Genomic DNA, 17,541 nt, shown 5'->3' on the forward strand with positions numbered 1-17,541 from the left:
GCAATTGACACTGTTCTTGGCTTCAATAATAATTCAATGTATTTGGCAACAAGAAAAACCAAAACTGACATTTCACTGGTACTATGCTTAAACCGTACATAAGCATATTTTGGAACTCAAAAGGTAATCTGATGGAGTCTCAGAAAATGAGTATTGTGGCATTAATATAGAGAGATGCTACAGGATACGAGGTTCATGAACTACTTCCAAACATACACACAGGTTCCACTCCAATAATGGTTTATCATAAATGCTATCCATATTCATCCTCTTGAGAAGTGATAAATAACAAATGGTGTCCTTGGATCTTTCAAAAGATAGAATTGATTGCTTCTGTATGTAGCTTTACCAGTCCATACTGGAGGGGAAGTTCATGAATCTGTCACCAGGCCGACTATGGAACGGTGCAAATAAAGTAATTGAGATAGGAAAGGCATTTTCATGCTCTCATATGCAGGACTAGGAGATGTCAACTATTGATATTACGAATTCCTTTGACAAAAATTATGCATGGTTATCAAAATAGTAAGACACAAACCAGAATGATAGGGATGTTGCATAATTGCCCTTTGTGTGCAGCCATTCTATTGGATGTGTGTGGATCCTGGATAATTGAATGTATTAATCAATCTTGAAGTGACATAGGAAAAATAAGTACAGAAAGAATTTTAATCTAGTCAACTTTGAATCTTACAAAGAACTCACGGTTGATGTGCAAACACAGCCGTACAATCTCACACCTACGATATCTCCTCCAATGCAGACAATCTGAAGAAAAGAAACGAAACAGGCAGAAGACAGTGTGACCAATCCTTCTTTGCATTATGATATACTTCTGCAGGTAAGGACTTAAGTACGTTTATAATTCATAACAAGCGCTAATGCTCTTGTTATAGGGCTCGAGTTCAGGTCAATTATTTGCCTTCACATTACTCCATGATAACTTTATCATATAGCAATTGGTGTTATATCACGAGTCTTATTAACTGCTACATTCACATAAATGCAAACCCTGAAGCAATGTTATGGTATAGAACCAGATTACAGCAATGGTGACAGATTATTTGCAGCAGCAGTGAACTAGTTCTTAACAAGAAATTGAATGGAACAGGAAATTGAAGGAAAATAATGAACTCAGCTTCTCATTAATAACTTGGATAATCAATTACAGAAACAGAAACAACGGATTCAGAGTGAAGGGGAAAGAATGAAGGAAAAAACGTGAGAGGGAGAGGAGGGAGATTGGCAGAGCCAAATCTCCTTTTACAACCAATTGGAAAAAATGACAAAACTTAGCTATCACTAGGATCCTTTGAGCCTTTATGGCCATTTCCGGACTAACTAACTTCGAAACAGGCCAATAAGGTAAGGACACGTGGGATTCTAGAATAATCAGCTCCACTTGCTCATAACAGAAGCATAATTCTGTTGTGCTAGAAAAAGGCGTGGTTTTAAAGTCGTGCCTTCTCCTTTCTTCAAGCTGATCGACCACGCCTTCTTCGAAATCTTGAACACGCCTTCTTCTTTCTTCAAGCTGGACTGGGAAGATCTTCCTGCAATTCCTCTACACTCCATGACAAGCAATTGACAGCGTATAAGAATCCTTTGAATAAAACTGTCTGTTGCGAAAGCAGCCATATGAACCAGAGTTAAAAAAAAAAAAAATACAAGAAAATAAAAGCACAAGATATTTACGTGGTTTCTTCCAATGTGGCCTATATCCACTGGCAGAGAGAGAATTCTTATTTCTGAAAAAAAAATGACTAAAAGTGTCCACAGTAAATCCTAGAACCGCTTATTTATACATAACCCAATTAAAATGGTATAGGCCATATCGCGCGCCTTGTCCCCCGTACCACTAATTAAGGACAATGGTTATAATTCGGGTCAGTTCCTGAAATTCAAGGCACAACAGTTTCGGTTCTCCTCGCCAAACCTTCACGATTATTATATCTCACTTGGAGGATAGAATTGTTGAACATTAACACGAGAGCAAAGGACAAAGACTGAAGCTAGATTATAGACATTTCTCCTTCTGTTTTAGTGTGACGAACATCCTTTCTGCTGGTTTACTTCAATTATAGGTGAAATACTCAGTGACTCCATGGGATTTTGGGCCTCAATTGCATGTCATCAATGGTAAATATGGGATGGGATGCACGTGTGGTTGCTACATAAACCATAAACCGAGATTTTGAGAGAGAGAGAGAGAGACAAAAGTCACAAAACAAATGACAATATACTAAAGCAGTGTGAAGGAAAGAAAAAGAAATCTAGATTAGTGAAGAAATATATATATTTGCAAACCTGAGGATAAACAAAAACAGAAATTTAGGAAATCTCAAGGAAAAATCTTTAGCATTTTCCAAAGGAAGTTCACTTGAAAATCCTAGACTATTCTCTGGGTAAGGTCAATATGTTATGACCCGATTCCAGAATTAAGAAAGAATTGAGGTGGGGTTTAGGGAAGAGAGAAAAGTCAGAAATTAGGGAGAATGAGAAAGGCTTTTGATTTCATCTTTCCCAATGAATCAGTAGTACATGGAAGTAGCTTATTTATCAAGCTTCTAGTCACTTCCTATAACAGAATAACTACTTGCTACTCTAGTCGGTTGAGCTGTAACTTCTCCGACTATCTCTAGCACGTGGCTATGATATGAGAATACCACCAAAATATAGCATTAATGGATTTATTATACAAGCCATAACATTGCCCCCCCCCCCTTTAAGAATCCTAGTCCCTAGGATTAAAATCTGGGAATTGTCCCTTGAGTACCGTCCAATCTTCCCACGTTGCTTCTGTAGGAGACATGTTCACCCAATGCACCAGTACTTGAGTGACTGCAGAATTTCCTCTCTTTATCATTCTTCTATCCAAGATGGCTTGAGGGGCCACTTTCACAGTGCCATCATCCGTAACCTGAGGCAAAGTACCAGTCACGGATACACCCTTAGCAGTCCTTTTCAACATAGATACATGGAATACCGGATGAATGAGGGCCTCTGCTGGTAACTCCAGTTTGTAAGCTGCAGGTCCAATCTTCTGTAAAATTTTAAAAGGCCCATAGTATTTGGATGAAAGCTTCAGATTTCTTCTAAGTGCTATAGAGCTTTGTCTGTTTGGTTGAAGCTTCAAGTACACCTCATCTCCTACTTCAAAACTTCTCTCCACCCTATGCTTATCTGCATTCTGCTTCATCCTATTCTGAGCTACCTCCAGATTTTCTTTCAATAGTCTATCCCAATCTTGTCTTCCCCTCACCCAATTTGCAGCTATGGAGGGGTTTTCTGCAGATGGCAACAAGCTAATTTGGGGGAGAGGATAACCATAAAGAGCCATGAAAGGAGTCATCTGTAAAGCTGAGTGGTAATTGGTGTTATACCACCACTCAGCTGCAGTCAACCATTGTCTCCATTTGGTGGGCTGCTGGAAGGTCATGCATCTTAGGTAGGTCTCTAAGCATCTATTCAATCTTTCTGTCTGTCCATCAGATTGTGGATGGTAAGCAGATGATAAGCATAACTCAGTACCCACTTTTGAGAATAAGTCCTGCCAAAAAACACTGGTAAAAACCTTGTCTCTATCTGAGACTATGCTAAGAGGTAGGCCATGTAGTCTGTAAACATGATCAAAGAACAGCTGAGCTACATCTTGAGCTGTGTAATTGCTAGTAAGGGATATGAAATGTCCATATTTGGTGAATCTGTCAATGACCACCAGAATGGTATCATGCCCCTTAGATTTGGGAACTCCTTCTATAAAATCCAGGGAAATATGCTGCCACGCTTGTTCAGGTATTAGTAAGGGTTGTAGTAGTCTCGGATATTTTCCTGACTCTGCTTTACTCCTTTTACAAGTATCACAGGCCTGCACCATTTGTTCCACATCTCTTTTCATTCCTGGCTAGTAAAAATACAGCTTCATTCTATGATAGGTGCCACTATTACCGGAATGACCACCAACTGGAGAATCATGCATGCATTCCATCAGCTTCCTCCTCAGATCAGTAGCATTTCCCACAAAAATTCTACCCTTGAACTGGATGATACCATGCTCATAAGTATAATCTGTCAAAGAGACTCCATTAGCGGACAGATTTAGCAACAGTTCCTTAGCTTTAGCATCTCCATTGTAGCTCTGAGTAACTTCCTGAAGCCATGCAGGCCTCACTGCTGATATTGCATTCAATTCAATTTTCTCATTTTCACCCCTTCTTGACAAGGCATCAGCAACAATATTGTCCCTTCCCCTCCTGTACTGAATCTCATAATCCATTCCCATCAGTTTAGAGAGCCATTTTTGTTGTAAGGGAGTAGTGATTCTCTGGTCTAGCAGATACTTGAGACTTTCATGGTCCGTCTTAATGATGAAATGTGCTCCCATCAAATAATGCCTCCACTTCGTCACTGCAACAATTAGGGACAACAACTCCTTCTCATATATTGACATCCCAAGATTTTTATTTGCTAGTACCTGACTCATATATGCTATTGATCTTCCTTGTTGCATCAACACAGCTCCTAGAGCTTTTTGGCTGGCATCAGTCTCTAGGATGAAAGGTTTAGTAAAGTCCGGTAATGCTAATACAGGGGTAGAACTCATGGCACGTTTCAACTGGCAGAAAGCGTTCTCCGCTTCGGTACTCCACTCAAAGGAATCTTTCCTTAACAAATCAGTCAAAGGTTTAGCTATCAACCCATAGCCCTTAACAAACCTTCGATAATACCCGGTCAACCCAAGTAAACCCCTTAATGCTTTGACAGAATCAGGTCGTGGCCAGGATACCATGCTCTCTACCTTTGCAGGATCAGTTACTACTCCATCCTCGGTGACGATGTGTCCCAAGTACTCAACCTGTGGCTGACCAAAAGTGCATTTGGAGAGTTTGGCATAAAATTTATGATATCTGAGAGTATCCAGAACTTGTTTAAGGTGAATAAGATGGGTAGTCAAATCTGGGCTATATACTAAAATATCATCAAAGAAGACTAATACGAATTTTCTGAGGAAAGGGCTAAAAATTGAATTCATGAGTGCTTGAAAGGTTGCCGGGGCATTAGTAAGCCCAAATGGCATAACAAGGAATTCATACAATCCAGTGTGAGTTCGAAAGGCTGTTTTGGGTATATCATGGGAATGCATTCTGATCTGGTGATAACCCGATCTGAGATCAATTTTGGAAAATACTTTGGAACCATGGAGCTCGTCCAAGAGATCATCAATGATAGGGATGGGAAATTTGTCCTTAATGGTGATTTCATTTAACTGTCTATAATCAATACAAAACCTCCAGGTTTCATCTTTTTTTCTAACTAGCAGGACAGGTGAAGCGAAAGGGCTATGACTAGGCTGAATAATGCCATTAACTAGCATTTCCTGAACTTGTTTTTCAATTTCATTCTTCTGAGTATGGGGATATCTATAAGGAATCAACTTGAAAGGTTTAGAATCTAGCTTAAGGGGTATCATGTGATCTAACTGTCTAATAGGGGGTAAGGTGGAAGGTTCTCCAAACACATCAGTATAATCAGCCAGGAGTGCACTTATGGAGTCATCAGTGTGAGATGTTACCTCAGGAGTATCAACTGCTAGAACACAGGGCCTGCGGAGAGTTTCTTTCTTCTTCCGTCTCAGAAACTTTTGGACAGTTTCTCCCTTCCTCAGTTTGATGTTTGTCTCTCCCAAATCTCCTTGTAGTTTCATTTCCTGCCCTTCCTGATTAAAGGAGAATTGCAGATGCTTGAAATCAAAGGTTATAGGACTGTGCTCCCTCATCCAATCGACCCCCAATACCATATCATACGGCTCAATTGCGAGCACATATACATCATGAGTGAATGTATGCCCTTGCATTTCCCAGGTCATCCGTGGAACCCAGCTATTAGACTGTAGCACCTGCCCATTAGCCACCTTGACTGCGAACAGTTTCCTTGGTACTACTAATTGAGGATTTTCCTCGAACACTGAAGCTTTAACAAAAAGTGTGAGAACTTCCTCCATCCAAAAATATTGAGAGCGGTTTTGCCATTAAATTTCCCCTTCAGTTTGATAGTGCCTTGCAGCAGTTCACCAGTCATAGAATGGATGAAAAATTCTACATCTTTATGACTACTGGCCCCACTATATTCTATCACTTCCCCTTCGGTCAAGATTGATTCCTCCAATTTCCCTTTGTCTTCATCATCAACGAGTAACATGTGAATCCCCTTCCTACTACATACATGCCTGGGCCCATATCTATCCCCACATTTGAAGCATAGATGATTGGTCTTTCTGTACTGCAATTCTGATGGGGATATTTTCTGGAACACAGGAGATCCCCCTCTTTTACTACTCTCGGCTCCTTCAAGAGCATGATTCACTCTAGGTGAAGGCAGAGCGAAGCTCTTGGAAGCCATTTTCTGTTTCTTGGTGAATGCTTCAAAGGTCTTTTCCTGCATTCTCGCTGTCTCAAAGGCATCTGACAGAGTTCGAGGCTTGTGCATTTTGACAGATATCTTGAGCTCTTCAGATAACCCACTCAAGAAGCAAGAGATAAAGAAAGGTTCTGTTAGTCCTGTGGTCTTGATCAAAACTCTGGCTTTGAGCTCTTCGAATTTCTCCTAATACGCTAAAACGGTGGAGGTTTACTGTAATTTACTGAACTCTTCTACTGCATCATCTTGTCCGACTTCTCCAAATCTCTTTATGAGTCCTTCTTCAAACTCAGGCCAAGAAAGCTTACTTAGACCCATCTTGAACCCTTGAAACCATATATCTGCCTTATCCTCTAAATGCATTTCTATCATATCGAACCATTGTTCCTTTGCCACATGATATATCTGAAAGTATTTGATACATTTCCTCAGCCATTCTCGAGGATTTTCCCCTCTGAACAAAGGAAATTCCACCTTAGGAAAAGGGCCATGAAAATTCTTCCTTACTCCACGTTCTTGATGGGGCTCATCCAACCAAATTACGTTCCGATTACCCGATCGATTTGGAGACTTCTCTGCATTACTGCCGGGACCCAAAATTCCCTTATCTCCATTGATGGTTCGCATGAGATTGCCATATTGAGTCGACACAGTTGCTACCAGGGTCTTCAATTCTGCAGTGATAGTCTCCAACCGTTCATCGGTCTGCTTCCTATTCAGAAGAGAATCTTCAATGAATTCCTGCAGTTTGTTTTCTTGCCGTTTGATCTGTTCCTCCAGAGCTTTGAATTTTGTACCTTCGGCCATGATGGGCAATCAAAAGCTACTGAATCCGAGGATCAGTAGCTCTGATACCAAATGTTATGACCCGATTCCAGAATTAAGAAAGAATTGAGGTGGGATTTAGGGAAGAGAGAAAAGTCAGAAATTAGGGAGAATGAGAAAGGCTTTTGATTTCATCTTTCCCAATGAATCAGTAGTACATGGAAGTAGCTTATTTATCAAGCTTCTAGTCACTTCCTATAACAGAATAACTACTTGCTACTCTAGTCGGTTGAGCTGTAACTTCTCCAACTATCTCTAGCACGTGGCTATGATATGAGAATACCACCAAAATATAGCATTAATGGATTTATTATACAAGCCATAACACAATATCACTTCCAAAAGGGCACCATTGATCATGATTTGAGCCTCAGGAAAACTTGAACAGCTGACCTGTAACCTGTTTCATCATCTGCCCGTCATCCAGCATGTATATTTACAATCATTCCACTCTGTCGCATTTTGTTCTAAAACCTTTACCAAAGAATTCTCCATTGTGCTAGGATAATAGGAATTTCCAATTTCACTATCTTGAGGCAAGTTAGACAAAAGACCCCACCAGGCATCAATTTGATTCCCTTGTAGTTGTCAGCAGCATTGTCTGTACAAGCCTGGGTCGTAAAGTTACAAAAGAGAAAATGAAAATCGCCAGCTTTAACAAAACTGATATGACAAAACATACACACAAAAACAATGCTTAAGAGTTAAATTAAACATTACACTCAATTGCCATCATATTTATGCAAGCCCGTAAACCTGTTTTTCCTTAGCTTCTGGGGGCAGGTGAAACTATAACTTGAAGAGCCAACCTAGTAATAATAAGTGATTGAAAAACTGTTTTCATTTTCAAAAAGTGTATCGCCACTCCATCACTTCCTACTGCTATCCTAGCCGTGTAAATTTCAGGTCGGTAAGCTTATCAAGAAATGGAAGAGGACGTGGTGGTTCCCTATGAGAAAGTACCTTAGGAAATAATGGAATAAAGCTAGAATTAGTCAAGATATACAACATGAGAAAAAATCAAAATTATATGTTGTAGCAAGATCATGTACGTCAAAAAAAAAAAGGAAACAAATCATACCGAAATGGGAAGACCATTTAAACCACTAGTACTTATAACACAGACAAAATCTGCCCAGAACTCATAGGTACAATCTCAAATTGGGTGAACAATGAAAGAGAGTAACAAAAGATAATTTTGATCAATTTTAAAGGCAACATGATATTTGAACTACTAAAATTTAAGTAATCACATCAAGAAGGATCTTTACCTTGGCAAGGTCACTAGATAGTTCCAGGAATCTAATAATAGCAGAGAACCCTTTTAGGATCATACAGGTTTGACAGCATATCTCCCCACTTGGGATAAGATGAGTATGCTGCAAGCCCCGTACTGTACAGATGCATCATCGTTTGTTGACTGGCTAGAACAATGGAAATTTGCAGACTCATTCGCACTACATTTGGATTCTTTGAGGCTGGTTCTACAGATCTCAATTTTCCAGTCATTTCATCCATCGCTCACAAATTCAAAATTGGGGTCTGACTTCTGGAAACTAGAAAGCTGGGGTGTTTCGATGTAAGAAGCTTCACATTCCACCATTTGCAGCTAGACAATACAAATACTTCAAAAATGGGAAGTTAAACAAGTGGTGGTTAGATTGCAAAGAGTAATCATCCTGAAATTCAATGTTAGGGAAATCTAAGGTTTGAAGGTTCAAGGAATGTGCATCAGTTGGAATTTTGAACTTGCGGAGTCTGAGTTCCATCTCTGTTAAAAGTATCACAAGTGAAAATCAAATGAGGGAATACCGAATAGTCCCATACAAAACACGAAGCCCTTGGACATTAGCACTTAAAGCAGCAGTGATCCATGTTTTCACATGAGATAGATCATACTTGTCTGAGAACAAAACATAAAACTCTTTGACAGTTGAATTCTTACGAATAGAAAGACAGAACTCTATCCAGAAAGTTTATAAAATTAGCGTTCTAGGCTGCTTCAGCTCCAGCTTCTTCAGTAGGGATAAGTATCGATCTCTTTTCTGTCATTAAATGTTATATTATAAATGGTAGTCCATTTGTACACCCATCAATGTGATAAATAAAACACTGGTTTTAACTGACGGGATAGGATGTGACTCAAGACACTTACAAAAGCATGTTGATTCTATCTTCAGCATCCAAATTATTACAGTACATTTATTACTTTGAGTTCTCTTTCATCCAAATTTCTAACTTGGAGCACAAATTGAAACATGAACTCTGTACTTGTAAGTTGCGTGGTAATATTATAGTTACTGACATTGTGCTAGGAATCCATTTTGATAACAATTCAATGCATTTTCCATCAAGCCTATTCCAATTTCATAGGAACAGCTTCTATCATCTTCCTCTATTCTTATTCCTACACCAATAGCTACGGTTAGGTTAACTAGAATTGGCTAGAAATTGAACCACAACCAATCCACTTTTGATAGCAAATCAAAGTAAATTACATGTGTATCACCAAAACAGGACAAAATTCTAAACAAATAGCTGATATAAAATTTCAGTTTGTATTGCTGTTCTATCCAGAATTATCAAGGGCATAAAAATATGCAATTGTTAATGGTAATCAAAGTATACTCATTGAAGAATGAAGTGAACAATCAGAATGCATAGGAACGTCATTGAGTACTATCCTTAGGTTGTGGTATCCCTGACTACTCATGCAAATGCTATATTTGGATCATTGAGTACTACTATCCAGGCTAGTTATGGTGTAATTTCCTTATCCACGTGAATCCTACTTTCGTAGTGAATCAATTATACTTATAACGGATCCATACCTATTCTCATAGTTATGAAGTTAGCTACAAGTTCATTTCTTCAATGAAATTACATGAAATGAATCACCAAAACCACATAGATGCACCTCTACTCTGGTGAGTGTACTCCCTATGTTTAGCACTTCTTGAACCAGTGTTAAATCTCAATTTTCATTGCAGAAACAACACCTTAGATAATCACAATCAATGGTACCAGATTAATCATAATTTAAAGAGCTAAAGTGCTAAATAACTTGCTCAAATACTAGCAATCAAATGGCCAAATAATAAACACTAACAATCATAGAAAGTTCAACCAAACCCAAGGCATAAACTTTAAAGATACATAATAAACACAAAATCCAGATCTTGCATATTAACTGAACTTAGAATCAAGTACAAAAGATAAAGAGTTGGAGAAGAGATAACCCATGTCACTTGAGTTTCAACTCCTCCTTCTTCATCTCCATCTTCATCCTAATCTAGCTAATATACAAGAAGGATAAACTAACTAGCTAAACTAACCTACACTAAGAAGATGAAAGAGCTACATTTCTGTGCTCCAAGCTTCTCCCATATCTCCCTTTATTGGATCCCCTCAATCTTGCAAGTCTTGGCTATTTTATGATGAAAGTTGGTCAAGAAATGAAGCATCCACCTTCCTTTTACAGCTGGTTATGTTTCTCACATGTCTAGCATTGCATGTGACTTAGTGGAGGTGAAATTGAGTTTTCCGCGTAAAGAGCAGTCTTCTCTAACCACAATCCGGCCAGAAATCCTGCCACAAATCCGGCCAAATTCCGGTGGGATTGCTATAGTGTCATTTTGTGCACTTTTGTTCAATTTCCAGCTCTGCTCCGTTTTTGCATCAACTTCAACCGAACGTTTCTTGATGATGGAGACTGAACTATCTCTTGACCAAAACATAAAAGTTGTAGCTCTTTGAGTTAGCTTTCCAATTCATCAAGAATCACCTCATTTGGATTTGTGTAGGCTGAGAAATGACCAAAATACCCTTGACTGCTCATGGCCCTGTTTCAGCTTCGACCAATAGACATTAGCTACTGTAATTGGACTTTTTGACCTGGAAACCCTTCAAATTGGATTTAGCTGTCTTCACCAAAGTTGTAGATCTATCTCTTATCTTCAAATTGGTTGAAGAATCATCTCAATCCGATCATTGTAACTCAAGTTATAGCTGAAATACAAAAAAGTGTCAAAACTGTCAAAATTCACAAAATCCAAGTAAAAAGTGATAAAAACCTTATTTAATCACTTAAAAGCATTTTTCACCAATTATAGCCAAAATGATTCATATTTTTCCAATAATGTAATCAAAGTGACTAAAAATAATATAAAATATCATATAATTATTACGTAAATTAGTCACTTATCAAAGTCCCCCACACTTAAATCATTGCTTGTTCTCAAGTAATCCATACATAATCAACTACAATGATTCAAGGGGTAAAACAATATATGCACTTTTATCAAATTTAATTCCTCATGACTTGGAAAACAATTATTATGTAATTGTTTAAATTACACTAAATACTCATAATATTAAGTAAAGGAAAGATAATTATACACTAATTTAACAAATTAAACTTAATTTCTCACTCTAACCTAATTTCACAAATAAGCAAATCATATAATCAATTTATAGCATTCCTCCTCCTATCTTCATCCTTTTCTTTTTTTTTTTATCTTTTTATTTTACAACTAAGAGGGGCTTATTCACACTAATTTTACTTAAATAGTGAAAATGCTTTTTTACGGGAAAATCGACACTTTTAGACGAAGATCCCTGATTACTCAACATTTCACTTATTCAAGTTGCTATGCATACTCTTAATTCAAATACCTTTTTATGCGAATGTAGACATTTGTAGATGCCAACCCCTGGTTACTCGGTACGAGAATCATTGGAGTAGAATAATTTTTATTTACTTTCTTTTTTTTCTTCTTTTTTTTATAAGACAATAAATAAATTTTCCCTCATAGAAAATATATAAGAATAATCAAAGGAGGAGTATAACCTTTATTGACTATATCAATCACTTAATTGAAAAATTAAATAAGAAGGAGAAATCTCATTCAAAATGCAAAATTATAGGCATAATTCTCCCAACTTTACCGGATATACTTTTTAAAATGTAAGAATCCTAATTGCATATTAATCATTTCCAAGTTAAATGAGGATTAAATATTCCAAAATACATATAACGTTTCAACAAATGGAAGAATAAAACACTTAAGGTTGGAACAAATTGGCCCTTTTTGAATAAAAATGCAAAAATTTGAAGAACTTTTGGGCCTTAATGAAATATTGGAAGAGATTTTAGAAAAATTTTGACAAAGTTTTTTCTTATAAATGGATGAAACTCTCTGCCAACATACCCAATTTCAAGCAAATTATCCACATGGCGATATATCCAAGCACAATTCCAACATTTCTAAGCATTTAAATCCACAAAATATCATCACATAACATTAAAATGCAAGTTCAAATATTTCCCTCCCCCACACTTAAACTTCACATTGTCCTCAATGTGAGAAAAGGAAAATAAATAAATAGTAAAAGAAAATACTGCTCAATTGAACTTGCGCAATCTGAATCCATGTCCAAGTGATGAATTTCCAACAATAAGTAGTCCGAATCACTAACACCACAATAAAGATGAAGATCACTTGAACTAGTCCACAAAAAAGAAATAAAGAAAATTACTAAAAAAGAAAACATCACAAGTACTACAGAAAAAAAAAACTAGCGGCAATGTCATGTGGTGACGAGCACTCCCTCAAGTAGCCACTTGGTCAGGTGAAGAGGGTGGAGTCGGAGGAGTTTCAATGCCCAGTTTGGTCTCGATGCGACGAAGACACTCGGAGTTCCGCTTGTTCTCTTGTCGACTCTTCTTCACCTCAGTCTCAACGCAAAGCAGTTTATCCATTATCTTCTTCAGAAATGATCGAGTGTCCTGAGGCGAGTATGGACGACGTGAAGAAGACGGCTCAGTTGAACCCGGGGGGGGGGGTGGTTGTGTCAACCTCTTCAATTCATGCAATTTCCGCTTCCTCCTCGTGCCTAATATCTCCATGAGCACCTTCTTGAGTCGAAGGACCACCTACGTCTTTACTCTTCAAAATAAACCTGCAAAATTCAAGTGTAAAGACGTCCTTTTTCTTGAGACCTGTAGGGATAGCGTTAGAAAAATCCACTCCATCCCTTTGAAACTCCAAGGTCAAGAAGCGAGGATATGAGAAAGCATGTTTAATGTCATTACTTCGAACCACTGTCCACATGTGATTGGTGATAATGCTTCCCAATGGAATGTCTCGGATATTGCCTAGACCATGCTCCATTTTATCCAAGAAGTAGATGTCACTTGTGCGTGCCTCATTGGTTCCACTTGCCCTCGAAATAATATTGGACGAACATGTAAATAAGAAGACGTTGCGACTCCGGAAAGGATGAGGTCAATACTGAATATCTCCCAGTCTTCCGAGTAGCCTTGTACTCAACCCCCAAACGTACAAGTGCCTCTAGCATGTTCCAAGAGTCCAAATCGTTGAGTTTGAAAGCTTTCTTCAAATCTACCTTATACCCAACATCCGAAACATGAAGATAGCTCTCCAAATCAGCTCTATGGACTCGAACTTGTCTCCCTTGCACTGTACTGGTAATCACCTCTGTATCGTAGTGAAAAACCTTCTTGTCCTCCACATTTGCATAAAATTCCAAGACAAACTCTTCATAATAGAAGTTTGGGATGTTAAAGAAGTTTTCCCATCCCAATTTGGCAAAGGAGGCCTTGAGATGGTAGACCTCCTCAGCATCTTGAGTGATATCTTTCTCCACCAATACCTTAGCTCCCTTCCTAGCATTGTACCAAGTTTCATTTTCGGCGGAGGTGAAGCGCGACTTATCATAAGAGACTTCCTCCTCTTGTTCCCCTTGTGCCTCTTGTTCCTCTTGTTGTTGAATCTCTTCTCCGGATGATGGCTCGTCGTCAAGCACTAAACGTCTACTTGCTTTTCTTTTCATGCGCGGCGGTCTAGACGTCGAAGATTCTCCTCTCCTATTAGGAGGAGGAGATTTCACTCCGACTTTCTTAGTGCGAGCCATTGTACCTAAATTCAATAATTAAACATTAACTTCATTTAATAGGTACATTGCTAAGGAAAGATAAGGAAAACTCATTCACTTTTACCCCTTTATCTTTAATTAGACAATCTTATCAACTTACTTATATAATAATTAACAATTAACACCATAAGTAAAAATTAAAATTGATTATCAACAACAAGTGCTCTTATCATTTCCCCAAATAAAACATTTAAGCATATAATGTCCAAATAATTAGAGGAAGCAATTAAACAAACACACAACTCACTTCCAACTTAATGACCTAAATAAGCATAATTAAGTATTAATAACACCTTAATCATGAATTTTAAACTTAAAAAGGTCATTAAGTCTTCTTTTCACCAAAATTTCTAGAATAAACATGCTAAAAATCAAAGGATAAGCGAATTAAGCCTAAATTTCGCATGTAAATATCCTCGAACAATCCATTGATCTCCTACATTTTTCTTTAATCTAATTAGCTCAAGAATTTAGCTAATAATTATCAAATCAAATTGATCCTCAAAATTAGCTAAAAATTGTTAAAGTCACCAAATAATCACAAACCCATGAGTTAAACATCACCAATAATCATCAATAAGCTCAATAAGCATAATAAAAAGCATCAAACTTCACAAAATGAAAAAAATTCGAAATTGCTCAAAAATAGAAAAAAAATGAAAATTGGCAAAATTCAAATGACAACATTTGGTGAAGATTTATTGCCTCAAACTTGTTTGTTGATGATTATGGATGCAAATGGTGAAGAAACCCCCAAAAATTTCACTCTAATTTGGCCCCAAATGAAGAGTTCAAAAATTTGAAACCCTTGTTCTTCTCAAACTCAAATTCGAATTAAAACTTGTTTTTGAAGGATTTTAAGTTATGAAATCAACTCATAAGGGAAAGGGGAATGTTTTGATGTATTTAGTTTGGAGATTGGATGGTGAAAAGATGAATTTTAGGAATAGTGTGTGTTTTAGGTGTGAGTGTGTGTGTGAATTGAAGAAGAAAGGAAGAAGGAATTTGGGGAATCCGTGCGCGGATTCCCCTTTGATGCATGGATTCCCCTTTGATGCGCAAAACCGGCCAGAATCGGCCGGTTTTTGGCAGGATATCCGGCCGGATTCTCAGCCGAATACTGGCCAGTAGCCAAACAAAATTTTTTCAATATCGCAGATCAATCCGGCTGAAACTTGGCCGGATTTCTGGCCGGATTGAATTTTTTTTTTCAATTCTGCATATCCAGCCAAAATTTGGCCAGATTTCCTGCCGGATTCGAGCCAGTAGCTCCAAAAATTTTCATTTTCTTCCCCTGTTAATCCGGCCAAATATCCGGCCATTTTATGGCCGGATTTGAAGCCGGATTTGTTGCAGAAAATTTTTATTTCTGCACTTTTTCTTCCGTTTTTCATTTAATCAAGCTTGCAACTCACCCAATTTTCAACTTTCTTCATTTTTTTCAAGAAAAATTCACCTTAAACATGAAAAATGTGCTTTTCTCAACTGAATGCAATTAGAATCATGAAATCATGCATCGATATAGCATTAGCTTAAAACACTTTAAATGCATGAATTAGATCAAATGAACAAGAAAACTCCCTTTTACTTCCTTCTAATCTCTTTTGCACTTGAACAATTTGGATAAACCATTGCCATTGCCACCTATAAAACACACAACTACAATAATTAAACAACTTAAACTTACTAAAAATAAGAAATCGTTGGGTTGCCTCCCAACTAGCGATTCTTTATAGTCATTAGCTTGACTATATAACCTCATTATCAAGGAGGTTTGGTTAACGAATAATCCACCATTATAGGTAGTGGTGGATCATTAAATGGTGACTTTATAGCCAAGACCACATGATCTAATGATGTGAGAAATGAAAGTGGCTTACCTATCTCAAGTGATTCATAGATATTATCTTTAATATTCACCACTTGAAAACTTACCAAAGGAGCTGCAATGAGGCTATCTTGGGCATTAATACCTTTAGAACCTATACTTTCAATGCACTCCTCAAGAGGGGTGAAAAATGAGTCATTAAAACTCACCTCTTAAGGCTCAAAGTTAGTTCCAAAGATATTATCATGTGAAATGGATATTTGCTCATCAAAACACACTTGAGATTCATCATTTTCATCAAAATGCAATCCATTTTCACATACAACATTTCCACCATTCATGCTAGGATCATTTTGCAAATTATTAGAGGAAATAACTTCACACAATGCATTCAATTACTCATGTATTCTACCAAAGTGAGAAGTTAATTCATCTATTCTTTCCTCAATGCTATCAAAACGGTCGGAAGTTGCATTTGTCAGCTTTTCTATTGCTAAATCAAATTGATTAGACAAATTTTCTACAGCTAGCTCCCAAGATGCATTAGAATCATTAGCTAATGATGCACTTTCTAACTCCCAAGGTAGAGGTGCATTAGCTAACTTCTCTATTGCCAACTCCCAAGATGGTTTTGATTCATATTGGATACTTTCAGGTTGGTAATCATAAAAATATGGATAATCACTATAAGTACATTGATTATCCCAACCATAAGCATGAGAATTGCTCCAATTAGCACTGTATTGATCAAAACAATGACTGTAATGCTCTAATTCATCATAATAATCCACATTTTATGTTTATATTCATGTTCTAGTAGCATGATAACCTCCACACAAGTCACAAATCACATGATAAGAATTAAAAGCATTAACATTCCTCCTCTGCTCAATTTCATGCATCAGGGTGTCCATTTGAACTTTAATTACATTAAATTTTGCCTTCAAGCACCTTAAACCATCTTCAAAAGACATGCATTCAGTAATTTCTTGGTTACCTCTATTGAAGGAGCTTTGCACTTGGTAATCATTCATTACCAATCTTCCACTTCTCAAGCATTGTCCTCCAAATTGACCTACCTTTCTCATCACCTAAAATTGCTTTTAAACAACCTCAAAAGCAAAATTAGTAAGAAAAATAGGTAATGATACACATACACATAAAACACAAAAATAACATAAAATAACATCCACACTATAACAAGTAAAAATGTCTAAATTAATAAAGTTACTCTTTACAACGATATTGCCAAATCTTCCTCGGCAACGGCGCCAAAAACTTGACGTGCGCAGGGTATACATATAATATTTAACTCATTCACAATCAAGTTTTACATTTATAAACTCCAAAATACCCCACAAGCGATTTATCGTAAGTATACGAATCGTGAATGAATATAGGGTATTAAGGGTCGATCCCACAAGGAAGATTGCAATTACCAGTATTACTAAAGTTTCTCTATTATTTAGACTATCAATGAATTATAAGAATTAAAATCTACTGAATTATACAAG

The sequence above is a fragment of the Coffea arabica genome, chromosome 5c, assembly GCF_036785885.1.
Source record: "Coffea arabica cultivar ET-39 chromosome 5c, Coffea Arabica ET-39 HiFi, whole genome shotgun sequence".
NCBI lineage: Eukaryota > Viridiplantae > Streptophyta > Magnoliopsida > Gentianales > Rubiaceae > Coffea > Coffea arabica.